This window comes from Aegilops tauschii, chromosome 1 (assembly GCF_002575655.3).
Source record: "Aegilops tauschii subsp. strangulata cultivar AL8/78 chromosome 1, Aet v6.0, whole genome shotgun sequence".
NCBI classification, from domain to species: domain Eukaryota; kingdom Viridiplantae; phylum Streptophyta; class Magnoliopsida; order Poales; family Poaceae; genus Aegilops; species Aegilops tauschii.
In genome coordinates this window covers 496302258-496328941 of record NC_053035.3, presented here as the reverse complement: position 1 = coordinate 496328941, position 26684 = coordinate 496302258, and the positions used below count along the sequence as shown (strand labels likewise).

The following is a 26684-nucleotide window of genomic DNA, read 5'->3' as shown; positions in this document are numbered from 1 at the left end:
ATTGACAACTTGAGACTCATTCCTCTTGTTGCCCACGCCTCCTTGTATATATATCGAACGACACGCGCGCACACGCAACCCTTGTTCCTATCGTCTAGTGCTCCTTTCTTCTGCTTTTTGGAGTACGTATGAGAGGAGTCATAAGTCAAGCCAAGACTGCTTTTGATTTGAGATTACACTAATGAAAGTTGAGTCTTGACTTTTATAGATCGAGTGCCATACCAAGTTGGGTACCACAGATGGGCATGAAATTCGGCACTGTTGATGAAGCATGGATAATTATATTGCACCTAGTTTTACCGATTTGTTGACGGTAAGTGTGATCTGAAATTGTGTTCTGCTAGTACGTTCAATAATGCAGCTGTACATTGTGATGAAATTACTTTTTGTAATGCAGACTTCTAGAGTCGAAGACATTGAAGCCCTTTGCCGTGACGACTTCTTTTGATAATTAAAGGAAGTGCTCTCTTCATTTGGATGCAGTGAAAAGTCCATGTAGCAGTAGTTCTGTGAAATGCACTCATGTGATGTGGCTTCTCAGTGTTATGGTATTTTTGGGATTTATATAAGTAGTAGTAGTAGTACTCTGTTAGTGCTTGAGTTTCAATGCTCAAAATTGCAAAATCATTTGAGTTTCATTGCTAAAAATTTCAGTACTTTTTTTATACAAAGCATGCTTCGATGCTTCAGTGCTAAACTTTGCAGTAGCACTTGAGTTTCAGTTCTAAAAATTTCAGTAATCTGTTAGTAGACTGCTTGGCTGATTCAGGATGAAAATTGCAATAGCTCTTCACTTTCCCTCATAAAACTACAGACTATGCCTGGTACGGTTGTACCTGCAATTTTTGGGGTGAGAAACAGGCACGACTACACACCACTAGAAAACTTGGGGCACTTTAGACTTCAGAGGACTGGACAGAGGATGGGATGTGATGCAACTGCGGCAACTCGACCGACATGGCAGCGACGGTGGCTCGACGGTAACGCAGCGGTTGCAGCTCGATAGCAACGAGGCCACAGCGGCTCGACAATTTTTGGCGCGAGAAGGCCAGACGTGAAGGGCGTTCTGCCGTGCGATAAGGCCCGTACGGCAGTTCTGCCGTGCGTGAAGGCACGGCAGACGAGCCGCGTCCATAATAATGGACACGGTCGGAACCATCCGAAGCTCTATCAAATAATCGACACGCACCTGTACACTTGTCTGGTGATGTTTCCATAAACTGAAAGAAAATACGTGGACAGCTACACGTTCACGAATCTAACTGCCTTTGCACGCAAGTAACTACTAACTAGAGACAAATATTCACACACAAAAACTAACTAGAGACAATTTCAGTGCACATAGTCGTGACCAACTCCTGATGCGGCCGGCCGGCCGGTCTCGATCAGTAGCGGTTGGGTGTTTGCACATAGTCGTGACCAAGATTCCTGATGCGGCCGGCCAGTCTCGCTCAGTCGCGGTTGTTGGGTGTTTGACTATAGTGTGAAATAATAAACTCTCTTGTTTTTCATCAAGGCCATGCGTCTACACGCCAGGATGGGAATGGGTCGACCCGGCCCTGGCCCCATTGGCCTCAAGGCCATTTGAGAGGCCACGGGCCGACCCATTCTGAGAATATCGTTTGGCCTCGCTGACCCAATGGGGGACCAGGGCCGGCCCAAATTTGACAGATCGAATGGAAACACAACAACTTCGTTGACAGACGAAAAATAATATTGACGAGCCGGACAAAATAACATATGTAGAGGATTACTAGCAGCAAGTTTCTCCAAGATAGTAAATGGGCAACCTGGGTCGGCCAATGGGCCACCGAGGGAATGGGCCTCCAACAGCATGAGCATGACACACTAGATGTACTGCAAAGGAATGTAGGTTAACTCAACTATAGTGCTTAGAAAAATTCAATGGAAGTCCTAACCAGTACATGAACCGCTGAACTCACCGAGTTCCCAACTCGGCATTTTGCTTGCTGAGTTCCGTTCTTGTCAAACAGTACTCGGCTGGACGGTCGCCCACAATCATTAATTTCGCCGAGTTCCTATTATTGGGCACCTGACAAACATTTAAATAGCCATTGCCGAGTTCCAGAATACGAGATCTCGGCAAACTACCACATTAGGTGAAACGGCCGTTAACAACAGTGCCATGTGTCCAACAACCTTTGCCGAGTGTGGAACTCAGCAGTCCAACGATGAGTAGAATACAAGAGTGATTTTTTTTTTTTTTTTTGGGTATAGCAGGACTTGAACCTGCGACCCAGAACAGGATTTTTTCACTTCACACCCACACAATCGGGATTTGGGGTTCGAGATGTGGCACATTTTCTGCCAAGTTCCCACTTACCAAAACTTGGCAAACCATTGTCGAGTGATCATCAACACCACAATCACCATATATATACATCACATGTATTCCATATGTAGAAGTAACATAACAAGGAGCATAGAAAGTTCACAAGCATCATATAAGTCACATAAAGGAAATTCATAAGTAGTTCGCCGACAAAACCTCTCGACGCGGAAGAGCATCTCTGTGGACATGAGCTCCAGGGTTGTTGCGGGTGATGAGGGGTATGCTTCGTCATAGCCTCCATATTTTGTGAGAGCATCTGCAATTTCTTTTGTTACCATTGTACCAAAGAATTTCATCGGACAATGGAGCCCAGCCGAGGCGCGTCTACCACCATCTCCACCGCCGCTGCATTATCGTCGCCATCCACCACCTGCGCTATTTTCTGCATTGGCGTCAGCATCCACCATCTTGTCGTCATCCAAAATGATGGTTGTGGGCGCCACCGCCTCCACTGCATCAGCCGCGGGCCCGAACAAGAGACCGATGCTTGGCACACTAAGATGTTGTCCGAGATCGTCCGACTCGTCCTCCTCCATCACCCACAAGAGGAAATCGACGGGAACCACACTGACACCATCGATAGGGAAAATGCACTGCCGCTGCGGACCTCACGGCTCGCGACGAGATTGTTGACATTGGTGAACTGCGATGATATCTCCATCATCTTGGCGAAGTTAAGGTGGTCACTGCACGCGCACCTCAGGATTAGGGTCGCCCATCTCAACGGCGGTTGCGGCCGCTGGAGCGGTGGAACGGGCGACTGAGGCACAGCCGTGGACGCTGTCGAGGTAGGTGGCGGTGGCATGGTGGATGGTGTGTGTGTGGGGGGGGGGGGCATAGGTGGCAGCAGCGCGGTGCAGATGGTGACTGATACGTCTAAAATGTATCTATAATTTTAATTGTTTCATGTTATTATATTATCATTTCTTATACTTTTTTTAAAAAATATACTATTTTGATGGACTGATCTATTAATTCAGTGACCAGTGCTAGTACCTATTTTGTTTTTGTTTTTGGCTTCGCATGAAATAAATATCTACGAAGGTCAAAATAAGTTGCCGATTTAACACGATTCTTTTTGGCACAAGAAACACTATAAGACTCGGGGGAGATCGAGACGAGCAGCCAGGGGCCACACGGCCAGGTGGCATGACCAAGGGGTAGGCTGAGCTCCTGATACGTCTCCGTCGTATCTACTTTTCCAAACACTTGTGCCCTTATTTTGGACTCTAACTTGCATGATTTGAATGGAACTAACCCGGACTGACGCTGTTTTCAGCAGAATTGCCATGGTGTTATTTATGTGCAGAAACAAAAGTTCTCGAAATGACCTGAAACTCCACGGAACTTATTTTTGGAAAATATTAAAAATACTGGAAGAAGAATCCACGTCAGGGGGGCCTCCACCTGTCCACAAGGGTAGGGGCGCGCATGCCCCCCTGGGCGCGCCCCCTGCCTCGTGGGCCCCCTGTTGCTCCACCGACCTCAACTCTAACTCCATATATTCGTGTTCGGGGAGAAAAAAATCAGAGAGAAGGATTCATCGCGTTTTACGATACGGAGCCGCCGCCAAGCCCTAAACTCTCTCGGGAGGGCTGATCTGGAGACCGTTCGGGGCTCCGGAGAGGGGAATCTGTCGCCGTCGTTATCATCAACCATCCTCCATCACCAATTTCATGATGCTCACCGTCGTGCGTGAGTAATTCTATCGTAGGCTTGCTGGACGGTGATGGGTTGGATGAGATTTATCATGTAATCGAGTTAGTTTTGTTAGGTTTTGATCCCTAGTATCCACTATGTTCTGAGATTGATGTTGCTATGACTTTGCTATGCTTAATGCTTGTCACTAGGGCCCGAGTGCCATGATTTCAGATCTGAACCTATTATGTTTTCATGAATATATGTGAGTTCTTGATCCTATCTTGCAAGTCTATAGTCACCTACTATGTGTTACGATCCGGCAACCCCGAAGTGACAATAATCGGGACCACTCCCGGTGATGACCGTAGTTTGAGGAGTTCATGTATTCACTATGTGTTAATGCTTTGTTCCGGTACTCTATTAAAAGGAGGCCTTAATATCCCTTAGTTTCCATTAGGACCCCGCTACCACGGGAGGGTAGGACAAAAGATGTCATGCAAGTTCTTTTCCATAAGCACGTATGACTATATTCGGAATACATGCCTACATTACATTGATGAATTGGAGCTAGTTCTGTGTCACCCTATATTATGACTGTTACATGATGAACCGCATCCGGCATAATTCTCCATCACCGATCTAATGCCTATGAGCTTTTCACATATTATTCTCCGCTTATTTACTTTTCCGTTGCTACTGTTACAATCACTACAAAACCCAAAAATATTACTTTTGCTACCGTTACCGTTACTTCCATATTATTTTGCTACTAAATACTTTGCTGCAGATACTAAGTTATCCAGGTGTGGCTGAATTGACACTCAGTTGCTAATACTTGAGAATATTCTTTGGCTCCCCTTGTGTCGAATCAATAAATTTGGGTTGAATACTCTACCCTCGAAAACTGTTGTGATCCCCTATACTTGTGGGTTATCATCTCCCTACCGTGTGAGGCCCCTACTTACCGCCTTGACCTGATTCCACCACCGTAAATCCATATAAATGTTGAACTATTCGTCGTACCTCTAGAATAATTTTATCGCCGTCGCAAGCCATTATTCCACAAAGAGGTCTTTTTCGGAGCTCCGTCGGAGGGGAAAGTCATTGTCGGAGTATGTCGGATCACGGGTTCCGGAAAAACCCTTAAGGTTCGAACTCTGGGGTGCGCGCGAAGTTCTCCTCCTACCAATCCATGTCCTAGCTTGCTAAGATCTCGAGGGTTAACTCCACGAACTCACGACACAAGAGACACAAGATTTATATTGGTTCGGGCCACCGTTGTGGTGTAATACCCTACTCCAGTGTGGTGGTGGTGGATTGCCTCTTGGGCTATGATGACCAGTACAAGGGGAAGAACAGCCTCCTGAGGTTGAGGTGTTCTTGTGCTTGGTGTGCGGCTAAGGCTCAGCTATAGATCAGATGCCCCCTACGGTGGTGGCTAGTCCTACTTATATAGGCCCTGGTCCTCTCCCCAAATATTGAGCAGGAAGGGAGCCAAGAACTGCCAATTTGAAAGGGGACAGCTAGTACAGCTTATCCTGACAAAAGCGGTCTTCGCCTGCAAAAGGCTCTGGTGCTGACGCCGCCTTGGGCTCCATGGTGACCTCCGTTTTGCCGTCCTGCTGGTCTTGGTCTCGTTGCACCGATATGGAAACCTTTGCATGACGCCTCGGTACTCCGCGCCTGCGCTTGCTTCCTTAGCACCAAAGGGGAAACAAGGACACTGCGCGCGCTGGCGCCCGCCTGATCTCGATCGTCATGGCTCACCTCACGAGAACCTCGCGAGGTTTTCCTTGCCTTGATCTCTCCGCCCCTCGCGAGCCAACCTGGTGAGGCCGCTCCTGAGTCGGTCTTGTGTCATCCGCCTCGCGAGGCTTGGCCCCTCGCGAGGTCTTGAATGCTTGTTCGTGAAGATGGGTCGTACGGGCCCACACACAGAGCCACGCCGTGGGCCGCAGGCAGGCAAGTCTGGGGACCCCCGTTCCCAGAACACCGACAGTAGCCCCCGGGCCCAAGGCGTGCTCGGGCTTGGCTTCGAGGCGAAGCCAAAGGCCAAGTGCGGAGCGCCGCGGGCCACAAAAGCCTGCAGACTTGGTCGACGCGTGGCGGTTGACTGGACGTGGGCTTCTCCGCTTCCCCACGCTGCCTCGGCAACTGCCCGACTTGACAAGTCCCTGCGACATGCAAGGGAAAACCATCATTACCTGTGATCGTGGGAGGCGCCGGTTGGCCTTCTCCCGCTACAAATGGGGAGGGGGCAGAGCCCCCGTCGCCCATCTCTTCCCAGTCTGCTTGCTTCTTCCTCCTTGCTCTACTGCTAGTAGCAATTCCCATGGCGCCGATCCGAAGGTTCTCCGCCGAGGAGAAAGGAAAGGCTCCCTGTGACAAGCCAGGGCCGCTTCCACCGGAGGCGAGGCCAGTCCACCGTCGCGACATTGTCGTGAGGGCGGAAGTGACGAGGCCCTGGTGAGAACGGCCACCTCCAGGGTATCCGCTGCCCTTATATGCCCAACCGAGGGCTCAGGAGGAAGGAGCGACGAGCGGCGCCGCCCGCGCCGCGACCGCGGCCGCCACGCCATGGCGGCACGCGCCGTCGCCCCTGGAATCCACGCTGCGGACTCCTCTCGCGAGCTCGTGCTGTGGGCGGCGATGCCCCCAAGCACTTGGATCCGCTTCCCACGGTTTTTCTCTGACGTGATGCCGCCGAGGGGACCCCTCGAGCTCTGGTTGCAGCATGCTGACTGCGACGCCCCGGCGATCGGAGCAGAGGTTGAAGTGGTCTCCTCCGGCAAGATCTTCATGACCCGCGGCAGGGGTGAGGTTGCGCGGGTTTGCCGTGCTAAGGGCGCCCTCGTGATCTACTTTGATTATGATGGCGCCTCCACGCTGTCCTTCAAGGTCTTCGATGCGGAGGGCCGCCACCTGGAGTGCTGCCCTGGAGGGGAGCGCCAGGATGACGCGCGTCCGGCATGCGGCTCCTCCAGTAGCAGTGACTCTTGGGCGTCCAGCGGTTCTCCTGAGCTCTACGAGACTCCGGAGACGAGCGACGACAGCTACGTGCCCCCGAGCTCTCGCCGCGCCCGGAGCAGGGCTACAGCGTCCAGCCGCCGCTGTCGCTGATCTGTATGGGGTTGGCGCTAGCCTCCCGTGGCCCACTGTTGATGACGGCGTCGGCCACGGGAGGGTGTAGATAGGATTCCCCTAAGTTCTCGTCTTTTGTTCCCAGCGAGGAATCAAGAAATACCCCGTGGGGGCGTGTAAAGGTTCTGTAATGTCTTTTGTTGATACTATCCTTGTTATGAAAAATTGCGAATGCATGTTCTGTTTAGGCTCGGTCTCCCCTTTCCAACCTCGCGACGGCTCGTTGCTCTACGCTGACAGGTCCCGGTCCCCAGGCAAGCTGCAGCCGTCGCTGGTGTGCCAGGTCGCATGCCGTGGTTAAGGCGAGGAGGTGAGCGGCCCGAGGTCCAGTAAGAGCCCCTGAGGCGTGATGCTCAGGAGGTCTCCTTTAGCGCTCAAGCAGCCATGATAAAGGTAAGAAAGGGAGGTGACGTTGCCGCAACAGGGCTGCGGCGAGCGTGACCCCTAGGCTCCAATGATTAGCCGATCTGAGCGCGAGACTTATCTTGGCGGTCTGGGGTCGATTCCTTGCAATGCGCCGTGTTAATGCGTAGCTAGGCCAGGTCCATGCGAGCCTCCCCCTCTTCCCCACGCTCTCCTTTATGCTCTGCGTCCTCAGGTCCCGGCCCTCGAGCGAGCTCAGCCGCCGCTGGTATGCCAGGTCGTGTGCCGTGGTCAAGGCCGGGGGGTGAGGGCTGGAGAGCCAGTAGGAGCTCCTGAGTCACGATGCTTAGGAGCCCCTCTTTTAACGTGCAAGCGGATTGCATGGGGGAAGAGGGAGCTCGTGGTGCCGCCTACTGTCATTCTCATGAGTTTCCTGCAAGCCAGCACAAGGATAAACACAGTTTGCCATTGTGGTTGCCAGTCCGCCGCCGGTTGCTTCGCGAGGAGATGAAGGCACTAAGGGCCTGGTGAGGTGACGTGCGCGGGGCGTGCCGCGAGCCAGAGCTCGACCGCTCAGATTTGTCGATGTTGCAGGGACGGACCCGTGCACAAGCGTCGTGCCAGCGTGAGCAGCCCCCGTGGGAGGTGAGAGTCAAACAGGTGATCGTCATAGATAGACTAAGCATGGGAAGCTTACTGGCTTAAGTAAATGCAGGGAAGATACACGCCACTGGGTCAGGCCCGAGCGGCTTGGGGATGATACAGCCCGAGGGGCGCCCCCAGCAAGATAAGCTAAAGACATAAGAAAAAGGGGTACTGAAAGTGCTAGTTATCGACTAGAGGGGGGTGAATAGGCGATTTTTATGAACGTCTTCAAAACATGGGAGTTTCAAAGACAAACAATAGAAATGAACCTATTGACATGTAGCGGAAGGTAGACTACACTAGGCAAGACATAGTGAAGTATTCAATGAAGTGAAAGCATGAAGACTAATAGCAGCTAGGTAGTAACGATCAGGATGGAAGATAGTATGAAGCCAAACAACAATAGAAGCCACACAGTGAAGTCAAACAGGTAACACAGGCAGGCAATGACTTCATGAAGACAAACTGTAAATAAAGAGAGGGAGAAGATAGAACCAGTCACTTGATGAAGACAAGGATTTGTTGGACCAGTTCCAGTTGCTGTGACAATTGTACGTCTGGTTAGGGAGGCTGAGATTTAACTCAGAAGACCGTGTCTTCACCTTATTCCCCTTGAGCTAAGGACACCTAGTCCTCGCCCAATCACTCTGGTAAGTCTTCAAGGTAGACTTCCAAACCTTCATAGACTTCGTTCACCGGCGATCCACAATGACTCTTGGATGCTCAGAACGCGACGCCTAACTGGCTGGAGGATTCACAGTCCTCAAGTGTAACAAGTCTTCAGGTCACGCGGACAGAAAGACTTCAGTGATGCCTAACACTCTTTGGCTCTGGGTGTTTGGGCTTTGTCCTCGCAAGGATTTCTCTCTCTCAGAAGCTTCGGAGGTGGGTTGCTCTCAAACGACAAAAGCCGTGCACTAACTTTGAGCAGCCACGAATTTATGGTGTAGGGGGTGGGCTATTTATAGCCACTAGGCAACCCGACCTGATTTGTCCGAAATGACCCTGGGTCACTAAGGAACTGACACATGTTCCAACGGTCAGATTTCAAACACACGCGGCAGCTTGACTTGGGCTACAAGTAAAGCTGACTCATCCAGCTGTGGATAAGATTTGCTCTCATTGTCTTCACTCGAAGACATAGGATTTGGTTGAGCATCACTTTAGTCACTCTGACTTTGTTCACTTGGACCCCACTTAACAGTACGGTGGTTCCTATGACTCAACAAAGAAGAAAATGAAACTACGAAACAACTATGTCTTCGCGCTCCAAAGTCTTCATGCGATGTCTTCTCATGTCATAGTCTTCAATGTGAATATCGTCACATACCACCATTGTCTTCATACATTTTTAGGGGTCATCTCCGGTAGGTAAACCGAATCAATGAGGGACTACTACCTGTGTTATCCTGCAATTCTCACAAACACATTAGTCCCTCAACCAGGTTTGTCGTCAATACTCCAAAACCAACTAGGGGTGTCACTAGATGCACTTACAATCTCCCCCTTTTTGGTGATTGATGACAAACTGGTTGAAGTTTTCAACGGGGATAAAAGTATGTGAAATTGTAAAGGATTAAGATATTGTCTTCATAAGTAGCAAAAGGCTCCCCCTGAAGATGTGCATATAGGTAATTTGCTTTTGGAATGCAAATGCACATGGCAGGTTGTACTTGTGGAGATCCTCTTCAACTTATGAAGGCAATTCATCATGCATGATTAGATATAACAAAGATAATGACATGCATAATGAAAAATGGACGTCTGCAATATGACTTCATGCGGGATTTATCATCGCACATGCGGAATTTATCATCGCAACACAGAATAGCAAACAAGTAGCAGACGACCATCAAGTTTAAGTGTTACAACTCAAAGAACCAAATGTATCAAAACTGAGAGTTGTAAACACTTGGCAAAATATAAAGCAACCACCCATATTGACCCGCTTGAAGACTATCAACCCATATGCTTCTACCCCTTTTGTCAGTAAGGACCAAAAAGGTTTGAAGACATAGAGCCTCTACTCGTTCCCATGAGGAGTAGGTGGTGAAGCTGCAGGGTCGTCGTTGAGGTTAGGTGGTGCAGAAGAACTTGGTGCAGTGTCGATACGCGCCGAAGTTGGAGGTGGTGAGGTAGCATCATCTTGGTCATCAATGACTCTGGCATTGACTGTGACAGCAGAGGAGGAATAGTCAGAGTCTTCAAGAGAGGGAGTCTGACGCAAGACAGCATTCCTTGGAGGAGTGGTGTCAAACTTGAATCTTTCATTGAAGCCATAGTCTTGAAGATCAGCTTCAGCACTGAGCAAAGTCAAACTCTTCCAAGACCTCCGACAGGTTTCATGAGTGACAAATGCATTCTTGGTGGCAAGGTTGCGAATGCGATTGACGTCCACCAAGAGGCTTTGCATCTATCGCTTTAGCTAGTAGGGACGCTTATCCTGTTTTTGATGCAGAGCGACGAGAAGCTCTTGGTCATTGAGAACACGAGGTCGCTTCCGAGGCCTTTGTGCAATTGTGCTTTCAGTGGCTTCAGTATGAGCACGGTGTGGTGCACGTGTATTGCCAGCCAAAGGATAAACACGAGTGGCAGCCAGAACTCCTTCAATGGGCTGTGTGAAGCTTTGGTGATCAGCATTATGAAGATAAATTGGCTCCTTGGCAGGATCTGGGTAGATGGCTTCAACAGACATATCATCCTCTGGCAAGAATATCAAATGGTTGCGAGTAGAAGGCTGATAGTTGACAGCAGAATGAAGCTTGATAAGGCGCATAACCCAAGGAGCATAGAACTTCAGACCAAAGAGGTCAGAGCCAAATGCAGCCAATTGCATGATGAAGATGTCTTGAGCATTGAAGCTGATGCCATTGAAGATATAAAAGACCAATGTCTTCATCGCTCCTTCAAGCTTCGCTGCAGAAGAATGTCCTTTGATGGGCCATAGAGTTCGCCTTATGATATGATAGATCGTGCGGGGCAGATACTCTAGGTCTTCAACAAAGAATTCTCTTGGATATTCAGCGTCGCGTGGCAGAGGCTTCATCATGCTCAGCATTTGGCTCATGTTGGGCTCTGGCTTCTGAAAGATGCTCTCCAATGCATTGCGGTGAAGCTGACAACCAGGCTCGAAAAGTTCACCTGGAGCGGGCAGGCCAGTGAGCTCAATGATATCAAGAGCTTTCGCTTCGTGATGTACGTTGCCTGTCATCCACTCAAGGATCCATGTCTTTGGATCCCTGTTGTAGCCGCGAATGTGGAGGGTAGCATAGAATTGTAGCAGAAGCTCTTCATTCCAATGCTCTTTATCAGTTACAAAGTTCAGAAGACCAGCATCACGAAAGCAGTCAAGGGCTTCTTCTAAGCAGGGCAGTCCAGCAATAGCTTCACAGTCAAGGCGCATATGTGGAAAGATGCGTCCTTGATCATAGAGAACACAAGAATAGTAACTGCGCTGCTGATAGCTCCAGAACCGATCAGATGAAATTCTTGGCTTGGAGTAGGGGTTCTTGGCACTATCAAATAAAGTGTTGTGCGCAATGAAGCCATTTGCATTGAAGGACCCTGGTGAAGTTGCAGTACCTGGAAACCTTGGCAGTCTTGGCTTAGGCTTCTGGACCTGAGGCCTGTGCTCTACATGATAGTCAAATTGCGGACCAGTAGAAGGTGGAGGAACCAGAATGGGCCATCTGACAGTAACCAGCTGACCATGATCAAATGCTTGCTCGATGGTGTGTGGCCTTGGAGGCGGTACAGGAGTAGTGGCAGGAGCAGTGGCATTGACTTCAGGCTGCAGATTTGCTTCAGGTGCAGCATTGGCTTCAGGTGCAACTACTTCTGGCACCACATTAACTTCAGGCGCCACATTAGCTTCAGCCATGACAACGTCATTGGCTTCGGTATTGGTGTTGGTGGTTGCCTCAATGTTGTCAGCCTCCACTTGAGTAGCTGGAGGGTCGGGCATGTTCTCCTCGAGAACAACTTCAGGGTTGGAAGGGGGTGTGGCAACACGTTCATCTTCTGCTCTTGGTTCTTCTTGTTCATCGGCTGATGCAGCCGGAATGTCTTCAGCCGCTTTGGCTTCAGACTCTGAGATGTTCGCAGTTTGAGAGACTTCAGGAAACACTTGTCGTGAGACAGAGTGGTGGAGCTCTTCTCCTTCTGGAACACTCGAAAGAGTGACTTGTGGCCTTGGTCCTTTGTGAAGCCTGCGAAACGATGGCGACGCTTGTGGAGATGGACTAGGCTGGGCCTCAAAGTCATCGTCATCAAGCACCGGAGTGGTGACTTGAGTTGGGGGAGTACGTGGTGATTCTTCTTGACGGGGGGAGTCTTGAGGGTGATCAGCCCATGAATTATCCTGAGCAATTGGCGTCAAAGGACGACCAATGCTGATGAGTTCGCTGTTCGTGAGAACAGGCGATGATACCACATTGTGCTCGATCTAAGGAAGGACATCATCATCTTCTACATTGTCTTGGTGACCAATGCCTTCAGCTGCGGTGGGGTCAACAGCTGGAATCTCTTCAGTTTCAGGAGCCTCTGTGGTAGCAGGCTCATGAACTATCAACTGACGCTCTTAGTGTTCTAACGCAGGACGAGCAACTGAGATCGGCTCGACGACAAGGGGCTCTGTGGGAGCAGCCCGATGTTTCTTCTTGGTTTTTCTCTTCTTGGTTGGTGGAGCCTCATCAGTGGTGTTCTTGGTCTTGCGCTTTCTGGCTTTGGCTTCAGCTGCCCTTGTTTTCTTGAGCTCCGAAGCCACTATGGGGACCTTAGGCTTCACGCCTGTCATACTGGCGGGGAAGACAATGCGAGGTTCTTCCCGCCTGGATGCTTCAGCTTGGTCCACAGCAGGCTTCTGCTTCTTGGCAGCCATCTTGGGGTCGATGGCAGGACGCCCAAGTGCCTTGCGCTTCTCAGTTTCATTGTAGGCTTGAACACATTTGGCAGCCAGGTGTTTCATGTGCTCTCGAGAACCTTTAGCTTCGTCACGTTTCTTGTGAAACGCCTCCTTGAGCTCATGCATCATTTGCTTGAAATTCTGAACATCAGTCACACTGAGCTTAGCCATATGCTTCTTGAACTGAGCCTTTTCATAGTCAATCTTGTGCTTCAGTTCAACAATTTTCTGAGCTAGAGCCAGCTCAGGAGCAATGGCTCCATGGAAGGAGATGATAAGGCCAATGGGGAGCTGAAGATCATCAAAGCTGAGGTTTGGGCTATCGAACCACTCATCAATGAACTTGTTCAGGACTTCCACATCGAAGAGGGGAAGATCATTGAAGATTTCTGCCTCTTGCTTGCTCTTTATTAGCAGCTCAGGAGCATCATCGCCAAGATCGTCGTTACTAGACAGATCAATGGCTTCGCTCTCATTTCTAGAACGGCAGCTGGGGTCAGTGCTTGACCAGCAGTTTGCATGGGCTTCTTCTTCTTCTCAGACTTGGAGATGCGTGAGAGATCTTCAGAATGCACACTTGGTGCAGGAGGAGCAGTGGCTAGAGGCTTCGCTTGTGAAGCTCTTAGTGCAGTGGAGGGCTTTGAAGCTTTGGGTTTCTTTAGCTTCTTAGGCTTCGGTGGTGCAGGCGCTTCGTCAGAATCAACGTCTTCGGCAGAGTGATCCACGGCAGCCCCTTGAACCATAATATGAGTGATGAGACCTTCAAGGTTGTAGAAGGGCCCAACAATATTGGGTTCAGCATCACGGGTGCCATCAGCACGAGGAGCAGAGGGACCGGGGTTGAAGTCTAATCCTCGCGACTTCTTGTTCTCTTTGGCCGAGTTCTAGGCAAACTGGTAGTTGCGCTTGAACAGATTGTCTTCACGACACCACAGCAGAGAAGATGGGTCGGCATCAGCAGGCTGTGGTCCACGGACCATGCAAGGGTAGAAACCTTGATCAATGGCTTCAGTTCTGGACCTGGGTGGAAGATTTTTGTACAAGATGTCTCCCCAGGGTCGCTTGATGGCATTCTTCTCAGCATATTCCTGGGTCACGAACCTGTACTTGTACCATTGCTCAGCCCAATATCTTCAAATCCATTGGATTCGTGTTTTGCGCTGATTGTAATCCTCTTCTGGATCTGTCTTGTACAGCTCATAGAGGTCAGGTGGCAAATCTCTTGATGTCCCCCCATGGAGATGCCTGCCGCCCTTCCTAGCAGACTTATCTGTGGCCATGTAGTTCAGACTGAATGGCTTCAAACTGTCAAAGGCTTCCGTCTGCCGGTCAGATAGGAACTAGCTTCGGGAGAGTTGATATGATGTTGTAAGAATTCTGCAAATGAATGCAGACTATGAGAATCAAGGGATTCTCCCACGGATATGTACCTGTGACAGCATTAGAGATGCAAGGGAAGGGGAAGAGGTCATATGCATTCTCAGAAGATTTTGAAGATAAATCAGTTTAGAAGACATTGACCTCATAGCGCGAAGACATTCACTTATATGTTGAGAGTTGGTTCCAGATTTGTACGAATCCAAGAATAGGTACAAGTGAGGAATCTAACTACGTATGAAGCATAAGTGAATATACTAGGCATAATATGAGATGCAGAACAGGATAGATCCAAATTTGTGGAGGCAGAAACCACTTTTGGTAGGAAGGATGAATCTATTGGATCAAAAAGACAGTAAAAAGAGAGTTTTAATTTACCACACGATGAACTGCTAGACGGAGTAGAAGAGGAGGCCGAGCAGTTCAATCTTCTGTGCCCTAACTTGGCGACGGAAGACACCTACGGCGGCGGCAGAGAAGGCGATGTCCGCGGCCGGCGTGAGGACGACGTTGGAGATGTCACGGAAGCTAAGCGCTTCGTCGCCGGCGTCGTCGAGAGCTAGCGGTGGCGCTAGGGTTTGCCGAGGTGGAGAGGTGGAAGAAATATTTTGACCGCGATGTGATGTGCATTTATAGGGAGAGGGACAGCACAGCGCAATTACGCAGGTGCCCCTGGCGGTTCACATCTGAGGGACACATGGCGAACATGCAACACACTGGAAGTTGTTCCATGTTCCCACGCACGCCTGGACTGTCGGGTGGTCGTTCCGGCTTCTCTAGGTTTCAGGCAATAAGGATTGAGCATTTAAAATAGATTTAATGTTTGTCTCTGTATCTTCTGCTAACAAGGACGCAGAGAAGACATTCGACAGTTTCAATCGAATGCATATGATTTGGATAGATAGAGTTTGAGGAAGAAGCATAGAGAAGTTAGGGTCCGATCACATTCACTTAGTCCAAAAGATTCAAATGAGAAGACATAGCTATAAGTGAATGTTGTAGAGGACAGAACACAAGTATATGTATATGTGAGTAAAACTAAATCAACAGGGTGAAAATCATTAGGAAGACAAATCAATGTTGAAGATAAAACAAATGCGAAGACTTAGCAAATGTAATGCCAGGAGAAACACTTCAAACAAAGATTTGGTGGTGGCGTTACCCACCGTATAGGAAGTATTAGACCCAGAGACGGCGCACAATTATCGTGGCGCTCCAAAGTCAATTTCCGCATTAATATATTCACACTCAGAGTGTAAGTCTTCATTGATTGAAGATATACAATACTTCGTGTGTTGCACATCTAAGTCGTCAACATGCATAAGTGTTAGGATGTGTGCCTAATCACAAGACATTCGAGGATTCCAAGATATTTAGCTCACACCGCAACTTGCAAAACCTTTTCTCATCCAAGGGCTTTGTGAAGATATCTGTCAGTTGCTCTTCAGTGTTGACATGAATGATACCAATATCTTCCTTCATGACATGATCTCTGAGAAAGTGATGACGAATTTCAATGTGCTTTGTCTTCGAGTGCTGAACTGGGTTGTTGGCAATCTTGATGGCGCTTTCGTTGTCGCAGTAGAGTGGTACTTGCTTCAGATTGATGCCATTCTGCTGAGGTGTATATGGAGCGGAGAACTCATGAGCGATGCCCAATGTATCCAGGTAAAGGTCGAGGCCGGTGTTCTTGAACTCTGTGCCATTGTCACTTCTGATATGCTTGATCTTGACGCCATAGTTATTCATGGCACGGTTGGCGAAGCGTCCGAAGACATCCTGCACTTCAGTCTTGTAGAGGATTATGTGCACCCGAGTATATCTTGAATAATCATCAACGATGACGAAACCATAGAGACAAGCAGTAGTAGTGAGAGTAGAGTAGTGAGTAGGGCCGAATAAGTCCATGTGTAGCAGCTCGAAGGGTTGAGATGTCGTCATGATTGTCTTCGAGGGATGCTTGGCCCTTGTCATCTTTCCAGCTTCGCAGGCACCGCATAAGTGATCCTTCTTGAACTTGACGCCCTCGATGCCTATGACATGCTTCTTCTTTGCGAGAGTGTGCAAGTTCCTCATGCCAGCATGCCCTAGCCTCCGATGCCAGAGCCAGCACTCTGAAGCTTTTGCTAGAAGACATACGGCAAGCTGTGGTCCTGCTGAGAAATCTACCATGTACAAATCATCTTTTCGATACCCTTCAAAGACTAGAGACTTGCCAGATTCCATTAGTACAAGGCAATGATATTTTCCAAATATCACAATCATGTTCAAGTCACAAAGCATTGAGACAGACATTAAGTTGAAACCAAGGGATTCAACAAGTATCACTTTATCCATGTGCTGATCCTTTGAGATTGCAACTCTACCTAGACCCAATACCTTGCTTTTACCAGTGTCAGCAAATGTGATGTGACTCTTGTCAGATGGACGTAAGGTTGAGTCCATGAGAAGACTTCGATCAGCAGTCATATGATTAGTGCATCCGCTGTCCATAATCCATTCTGAAGCATGATGTGTCATACCCTACAGTACAGTTAGGGGGATAGGCTTCACCAAGAGTATTGTGAAGCATAAACATTTGACGGACAAGAGGATTATCAAAGCTCAGATCAAGGTTAGGACTGATAGGATGATTGGCAAGCGATTCAGGAACAATATACATAGTAAGACCATTTGGGCATTTTATCTTGCACCCTACAAGATGTTTTAGGTCCCCCAGCAATAGCATCAGACGCCTTTGATTTCCGGCTGGAGACCTTTCCCTGCAAAAAAAGTTAATTCTTCTTAACCACCCACATCTTTAGGGGTGGCTTAGAAGCAATGAGTCTAAGTGCAGCATCTGAGAACTTCGGCTTTGGAGCCCTAGCAAATAGCCTTGCAGGAGGAGAATAATACTCATATGAATAAGCAGAAAAGTTCTTTGTCTTATGAACATAGCGCTTTGAAGAACCACGCTCATATTCATACATCTGAGTATGATTTCCCTGCAAAACATTGGTGTTAGGGTGACTCAGGTGAGTCCCGTGTCTGTATGAAGCCTTTGGACCATATGAAGCCTTTGGTCTGGGATTTATCTTCTTCCCAGGCGGTGTCATGATGACATTGACAGGAAGAGTCTCAAGACAACTTTTGGGAACCCAAATCTTCTTCATAGGTGGCCCATTCCTATAGTTAGTACCAATATACCTGGCAAACACTTCACCATTCTGATTCTTAAACAGTTTATAGTTTGCATCAAAGGATTCATCAATGATAATAGGGTTAGCACAAGTGAAGCCAGATAAGGTGGATGGATCCACTAAAGGTCCCTTTGCAGCAACCCATGTGGTTTTGGGGTACTGCTCAGGCTTCCAGTAAGAACCATCAACATTCATTTTTCTCTCGAACCCAACACCCTCTTTCCTAGGGTTTCGGTTCAGAATCTGCTTTTTGAGGACATCGCACAGTGTCTGATGCCCTTTGAGACTTTTGTACATCCCTGTTTCAATCAATGTCTTCAACCTAGCATTTTCATCAGCAATAGTAGTGGTATCCTCAGCAGAGGGGTTAGTTACCACATCAACAATTGAAGATATACAACAGTAGCAGCAGTAGAACATTCAACAACAGAAGTAGCATTATCACGCTCAAGGCATTTTAGACATGGTGGTTCAAATCCTTCCTGAGCGGGACTGATCTGTTGAGCACAAAGTGACTCATTCTCCTTTTGAAGATCTTCATGAGCCGCTCTCAATTTCTCAAGTTCTTGCTTCCTTTGAAGATAATCATAGGAAAGCTTTTCATGAGTCATTGAGAGCGTTTCATGACGACTTTCAAGTTCCTGGTACTTAACATGAAGATTTTTTATGTCTTCAATTAAGGACTAAGATCGAGTCATTTCCGCGTCCAACAGGTCATCGCTTTTGTCTAACAGTTTTTGAGTATGTTCCATAGCTTTCTGTTGTTCAGTTGCAATTTTAGCAAGTGTTTTGTAGCTGGGTTTGGATTCACAATCAGAGTCATCTTCACTTGATGTTTGAAAGTAAGCATCGCGTGATTTTACCTTGGCACCACGTGCCATGAAGCAGTAGGTGGGAGCAGATTCGTCCTTGTCATTAGCATCAGCGTTGGTGATGGGGCTATTGTCTTCAGTGTTGAATATGGACTTGGCAACATAGGTTGTAGCTAGAGCCAGACTTGCAACGCCAGAGTCGGACTCCTCCTCAGACTCCACCTCCGCCTCCTCAGAAGCAGACTCCTCCTCTGAATCCATCTCCTTGCCAACAAAAGCACGAGCCTTGCCAGATGAGCTCTTCTTGTGTGATGAAGACTTGGACGAAGACTTGGAAGAAGACTTTGAGGATTTCTTCTTCTTCTTGTCATCAGAATCATATTCCTTGCTCTTCTTGTTGTTGTTCTCATTGTCCCACTATGGACACTCAGAGATGTAGTGTCCAGGTTTCTTGCACTTGTGACATGTTCTCTTCTTGTAATCATGAGTGGAAGCTTCATCATTTCTTGAGCTGGATCGTGAAGACTTTCTGAAGCCCTTCTTCTTAGTGAACTTCTGGAACTTCTTCACAAGCATAGCAAGCTCCTTTCCAATGTCTTCAGGATCACCAGAACTGCAGTCAGATTCTTCTTCAGATGAGGAAACAGCTTTTGCCTTCAAAGCGCGAGTTCGGACATAGTTTGGACCATAGATATCTCTTTTCTCAGATAGCTGGAACTCATGTGTGTTGAGCCTCTCAAGTATGTCAGACGGATCGAGTGTCTTGAAGTCAGGGCGTTCTTGTATCATCAGGGCAAGGGTGTCGAACGAGCTGTCAAGTGATCTCAGGAGTGTCTTGACGATTTCATGCTTGGTGATTTCAGTGGCACCGAGAGCACGAAGCTCATTTGTGATGTCAGTGAGGCGATCAAACATGAGCTGGACATTCTCATTGTCGTTTCTCTTGAAGCGGTTGAAGAGGTTGCGAAGAACAATGATCCTGAGATCTCTCTGGGTTGAGACGCCTTCGTTGACCTTGGAGAGCCAGTCCCAGACTAGCTTCGACGTTTCCAGAGCACTCACACGGCCATACTGTCCTTTGGTCAGATGACCACAGATGATGTTCTTGGCAGTAGAATCCAGTTGAATGAACTTCTTGACATCAGCAGGAGTGACACCTTCACCAGTCTTGGGAACACCATTCTTGACGACATACCAGAGGTCGACATCAATGGCTTCAAGATGCATGCGCATCTTATTCTTCCAGTAGGGATATTCAGTTCCATCGAAGACGGGGCATGCAGCGGAGACTTTGATTATCCCTACAGTTGACATAGCTAAAACTCCAGGTGGTTAAACCGAACCACACAGAACAAGGGAGTACCTTGCTCCGATACCAATTGAAAGTGCTAGTTATCGACTAGAGGGGGGGTGAATAGGCGATTTTTATGAACGTCTTCAAAACATGGGAGTTTCGAAGACAAACAATAGAAATGAACCTATTGACATGCAGCGGAAGGTAGACTACACTAGGAAAGCCATAGTCAAGTATTCAATGAAGTGAAAGCACGAAGACTAATAGCAGCTAGGTAGTAATGATCAGGATGGAAGATAGTATGAAACCAAACAACAATAGAAGCCACACAGTGAAGTCAAACAGGTAATAGGGCAGGCAATGACTTCATGAAGATAAACTGTAAATAAAGAGAGGGAGAAGATAGAACCAGTCACTTGATGAAGACAAGGATTTGTTGGACTAGTTCCAGTTGCTGTGACAACTGTACGTCTGGTTAGGGAGGCTGAGATTTAACTCAGAAGACCATGTCTTCACCTTATTCCCCTTGAGCTAAGGACACCCAGTCCTCGCCCAATCACTCTGGTAAGTCTTCAAGGTAGACTTCCAAACCTTCATAGACTTTGTTCACCGGCGATCCACAATGACTCTTGGATGCTCAGAACGCGACGCCTAACCAGCTGGAGGATTCACAGTCCTCAAGTGTAACAAGTCTTCAGGTCACGCGGACAGAAATACTTCAGTGATGCCTAACACTCTTTGGCTCTGGGTGTTTGGGCTTTGTCCTCGCAAGGATTTCTCTCTCTCAGAAGCTTCGGAGGTGGGTTGCTCTCAAACGACAAAAGCCGTGCACTAACTATGAGCAGCCACCAACTATGGTGTAGGGGGTGGGCTATTTATAGCCACTAGGCAACCCGACCTGATTTGTCTGAAATGACCCTGGGTCACTAAGGAACTGACACGTGTTCCAACGGTCAGATTTCAAACACACGCGGCAGCTTGACTTGGGCTACAAGTAAAGCTGACTCATCTAGCTGTGGATAAAATTTTCTCTCATTGTCTTCACTCGAAGACATAGGATTGGTTGAGCATCACTTTAGTCACTCTGACTTTGTTCACTTGGACCCCACTTAACAGTACGGTGGTTCCTATGACTCAACAAAGAAGAAAATGAAACTATGAAACAACTATGTCTTCGCGCTCCATGATAATCCCCAAGTGCAGGGAATCATCGTAGCAATTTCCAAAGGTGGAAGTGATAAGTATGGAGTGTCGAACCCACAAGGAGCTAAAGGTAAGATCAATATTCTCTCAAGCCCTATCTGCCACTGATACGACTCTACGTACACCGAGCGTTTGCTTCCAACTAGCAACGAGAAATAAAACTATGTTGTGGGTATGAAGAGGATAACTTTGTATGATATCGGAGAGCTAAAATATAAAATTAGGTGTTGTTATCATAAAGTTAGAATATATACTAAATATTATAAATAGCGAGTGTGGAATAATGGTGGATCGGTGTGCGGAATTGTCCTAGGCAATTGTTAACAAGACCGGTGATCACTATTGCAGTTTCATATGAGGGAGAGGCATAAGCTAACACACTTTCTCTACTTGGATCATATGCACTTATGGTTGGAACTCTAGCAAGCATCCGCAACTAGTAAAGATCATTAAGGTAAAACCCAACCATAGCATTAAAGCATCAAGTCCTCTTTATTCCCATACGCAACAACCCCCTTACTCGGGTTGGTGTTTCAGTCACTCACCAACCCACTATAAGCGAATCATGAACGTATTGCAACACCCTACAGCTGGAACCCCTCACGCTTGCGCGACACGGAGGGCACAATAGGACAGCACCAAAATAAAACATACAACTCGTACCAATCTAGATCATCAATCAACCCAAAGATAAAAGATATCTACTCAAAACATCATAGGATGGCAACACATCATTGGATCATAATATGTGGCATAAAGCACCATGTTCAAGTAGGGATTACAGCGGGGTGCGGGAGAGTGGACCGCGTAAAAGAGATGAGGATGGTGATGATGGTGGTGATGTTGATGAAGACGATCACCGCGGCGATGATTCCCCTCTCAATGGCACTCCGGTGCCACCAAGAGAGAGGAGGAGAGGTTCTCCCCCTTGTGCTTCCTCCTCCATGGCCTCCCCCCTAGATGGGGAAAGGTTCTCCCTCTGATCCTTGGCCTTCATGGCGATGATGGCCTCTCCGGGATACTCCTCCATGGCCACCGGTGATGATGGCCCCATCCGGCAGGGTGCCGGAGAGGGCCTAGATTGATTTCTCGTGGCTACAGAGGCTTCTGGCGGCGGAACTCCCGATCTAGGTTAATTTTCTGAGGTTTCTGTATTTATAGGAATTTTTGGCGTCGGTCTCACGTCAAGGAGGTGCCCGAGCTGTCCACGAGGCAGGCCCACACGCCCAGGGGGGTGGGCGCGCCCCCCACCCTCGTGCGCAGCTCGGGACTCTTCTGGCCCAACTCCGATGCTCTGTGGTCTTCTTTTGGTCCATAAAAAATCATCAAAAATTGGCACGTCAATTGGACTCCTTTTCTGCAAAACTCAAAAACAAGGAGAAAACAGAAACTGGCACTGGGCTCTAGGTTAATAGGTTAGTCCCAAAAATCATATAAAATAGCATATAAATGCATATAAAACATCTAAGATGGATAATATAATAGCATGAATACTTCATAAATTATAGATACGTTGGAGATGTATCAGCATCCCCAAGCTTAATTCCTGCTCGTCCTCGAGTAGGTAAATGATAAAAGAAATAATTTATGAAGTGTGAATGCTAGCAGGTGCACAAGTTTGATCAATGATAATTTCAGTCACCTTTTCTAGCATCATTATATATCATAATAGTAGCTCATCTCATAAAACTTCTCATGATAAAGTAACAAGCTATTCACATGTTAAAGTATAGATCATAAACTTTCTTGAAAACTAACAAACCGTGTTATCAGTCATCAAACAATTACAATTCATCTTATTTTCAGGAAGAGTCTATGTCAGAGCTTTGATTTAGCAAACTCCACATACTCAACTATCATTTAGTCTTTCACAATTGCTAACACTCACGCGATATTCATGGGTTCAAAGTTTTAATCAGACACAGAGAAAGATAGGGTTTATAGATTCGCCTCCCAACCTTTTATCTCAAGGGTAATGTCAACAATAATAGTTCATGATGCCTTACACCCAATTGGATATATATATCAGAATCTTTCCAACACAATGTGCTTGCCAAAGGATAAAATGTAAAAAGGAAAGGTGAAAAGCACCATTGCATAAGGGTAAGAGATAAAAGTAAAAGATAGGCCCTTCGCAGAGGGAAGCAGAGGTTGCCATGCGCTTTCAGGGTTGGATGCACAAAATCTTAATGCGAAAGAACGTCACTTTATATTGCCACTTGTGATATGGATCTTTATTATGTAGTCCATCGCTTTTATTTCTTCCACATCACAAGATCGCATAAAGCTTATTTCCTCCACACTAATCAATCATACATATTTAGAGAGCAATTTTTATTGCTTGCACCGATGACAACTTACTTGAAGGATCTTACTCAATCCATAGGTAGGTATGGTGGACTCTTATGGCAAAACCGGGTTTAAGGGTATTTGGAAGCACAAGTAGTATCTCTACTTAGTGCAAAGAATTTGGCTAGCATGAGGGGGAAAGGCAAGCTCAACGTGTTGGGCGATCCATGACAATATACTTTATTTCAGATATAAGAAAACATAACCCATTACGTTATCTTCCTTGTCCAACATCAACCTTTTAGCATAGAATATTTTAATGAGTGCTCACAATTACAAAAGATGTCCAAGATAGTATATTTATATGTGAAATCCCTCTTCCTTCAATATTCTTTCATGAATTGTTCAAGTGACCAATTCTACGTTTGCTAACTTCCAATAAGTTTACTACCTATACTTATTATGTGTGAAGTCATTACTCCCCATGTTATAAGCATATGAAACATATATAAATTCAGATTTATGACATTCAATTTATCCAACCGTTTACTCATAGGATATACGTGAAGCACATGAGTAAATGACAAACTACTCCAAAATATATGAGTGAAGAACACTGAGTAGTCAAATAATTAACTAGCCATGGGAGGATTATTTTTCATTCAATATTTCAGATCCAATGATTTTATTAAAACAGAAAGTAAAATTGAAAATACTCTCCAAGCAAAACACATATCATGTGGCGAATAAAAATATAGCTCCGAGTAAGGTATACCGATAGTTTTGAAGACGAAAGAGGGGATGCCTTCCGGGGCATCCCCAAGCTTAGGTACTTGAGTCTTCCTTGAATATTACCTTGGGGTGCCTTGGGCATACCCAAACTTAGGGTCTTTCCACTCCTTATTCTCCTCATATCGATATCTCACCCAAAGCTTGAAAACTTCAATCACACAAAACTTAACCAAACTTCGTGAGATAGGTTAGTATGATAAAGAGTAAAACCATTCACTTTGGTACTGTTAAGGACAAGTTTCATAATTGTTCTCACACAATGCCTACTGTACCATATCATTTCTACAATTTATATTGAGAAATATAAGTCATAGAAACTAGAAAACAAGCAAACTATGCAATGAAAACAGAATCTGTCATAAAAAGAACCGTCTGTAATGATCTGAACATAAACCATACTTCTGCTACTCCAAAAATTATGAAATAAATTGGTGGACGTGAGTAATTTGTCTATTGATCCTCTGAAAAAAGAATCAACTAAAAAGCACTCTTCTGTAAAAAATGACAGCTAATCTCGTGAGCGCAAAGTTTCTGTTTTTTTTACAGCAAGATCACATTGACTTTCTCCCAAGTCTTCCCAAAGGTCTTACTTGGCACTTTATTGAAACAAAAGCTATAAAACATGATTAATACAGTATCTTAATCATGTAAACACACAAAAACAGTAAGGGTAAATATTGGGTTGTCTCCCAACTAGCGCTTTTCTTTAATGCCTTTTAGCTAGGCATGATGATTTCAATGATGCTCACATAAAAGATAAGAATTGAAACATAAAGAGAGCATCATGAAGAATATGACTAGCACATTTAAATCTAACACAGTTCCTATGCCTAGGGATTTTGTGAGCATACAACTTATCGGAACAAGAATCAACAAGCATAGGAAGGCAAAACAAGTATAACTTCAAAACTTTAAGCACATAGAGAGGAAACTTGATATTATTGCAACTCCTACAAGCATATATTCCTCCCTCATAATAATTTTCAGTAGCATCATGGATAGAAACTTTGTTCTAATACTCAATTTGAACCTCTTCCAAAATAGTGGAATCATTACTAGCTAAAGTTGACACTCTTCCAAATCCACTTTCATAAATATCACACTAAGATTCAACACCCTCCAAAATAGTGGGATCACTAATTCCTAAAGTTGACACTCTTACAAACCCACTTTAAATTATAGTATTATTCATACTCCAAAAGATATAAGTTAAGTTCATGGAGCATTCTACAATTAATATAGACTAACCAATATCCAAGCTCAAAATGTATAAGTGAAGCACATGAAGCATTCTATAAAACCATACTCAAAAGATTTAAGTGAAGCACAAAGAGCAATTCTATAAGATCGTACTTAAAAGATTTAAGTGAAGCACATGAAGTATTCTATAAATCAATGAAGGGCTATCTCATGCTAGCATGGTTCTTAAAGGAAAAACAAAAACACAAAGATACAAATCATGTGAACAAAGCAAAAACCGAGGTATACCGATATTTGTTGAAGAAGAAAGATGGGATGCCAACCGGGGCATCCCCAAGCTTAGATGCTTGAGTATCATTTGAAATATTTACTTGGGGTGCCTAGGGCATCCCCAAGCTTGAACTCTTGCCTCTCTTTATTCTTATCATATTGATAGCTCCTCGATCTTCGGACAGTTCATCCACACAAAACTTTAACAAAAACTTGTGAGATCCGTTAGTGTAATAAAGCAAATCACTACCTTTAGGTACTGTAATGAACCCATTCTTTATTTATATTGGTGTTAAACCTACTGTATTCCAACTTCTCTATGGTTCATACCCCCCGATACTAGCCATAGATTCATCGAAATAAGCAAACAACACACGCAGAACAGGATCTGTTAAAAACAGAACAGTCTGTAGTAATATGGAAGTTTGGTAAACTTCTGTAACTCCTAAAATTATGAAATACATTTGAAAATTTGAACAATTTGTACAGAAGTAATGTGCAAAAAATTTCAGACCCATTTGACCTTCCAGTAAAAAATGTAAAATCACGCACTACAGCCAAAGTTTCTGTTTTTGTTCTGCACATATTAAACAAGCAATCTAATCATCCTAAAACCAAAGCTTGGCACATTATTTTTATAATACAATGGATATATACAAGGGGATAATTATTTACAGAGAAACTTCCATGAAAAATTCTACATTGTTTCCGTGAGCATGAACACAAGTGCTCAAGGTCGACCCTCACTTCTTCAATGCATAACTTTCCAATCACTTCTCTTTTTTGAAAAAAATTTAGGCATGAAAGGCAAGTAATTTTTTTTTGTATTTTCATTCTTTTAAATTTTTTGTATGTTTCACCCACAACTAAACAGAAACAAAAAGGAAAAAAAACAAAATCTACTTAGTGAAGAAAGCAAACAAGCACACGCGAGAATATCAACCCCACGCTATTGCTCCCCGGCAACGGCGCCAAAAAAGAGCTTGATAATCCCCAAGTGCAGGGAATCATCGTAGAAATTTCCAAAGGTGGAAGTGATAAGTATGGAGTGTTGAACCCACAAGGAGCTAAAGGTAAGATCAATATTCTCTCAAGCCCTATCTGCCACTGATACGACTCTACGTACACTGAGCGTTTGCTTCCAACTAGCAATGAGAAATAAAACTATGTTGTGGGTATGAAGGGGATAACTTTGTATGATATCGGAGAGCTAAAATATAAA

The 26684-nt window shown here is 46.0% G+C and overlaps 1 pseudogene; it reads left to right on the top strand.

Moving 5' to 3' along the window:
* Nucleotides 1-13307: 13307 nt before the first annotated feature.
* LOC109762128 (uncharacterized) overlaps nt 13308-26684 on the top strand; it is a 31370-nt pseudogene continuing 17993 nt past the window's right edge.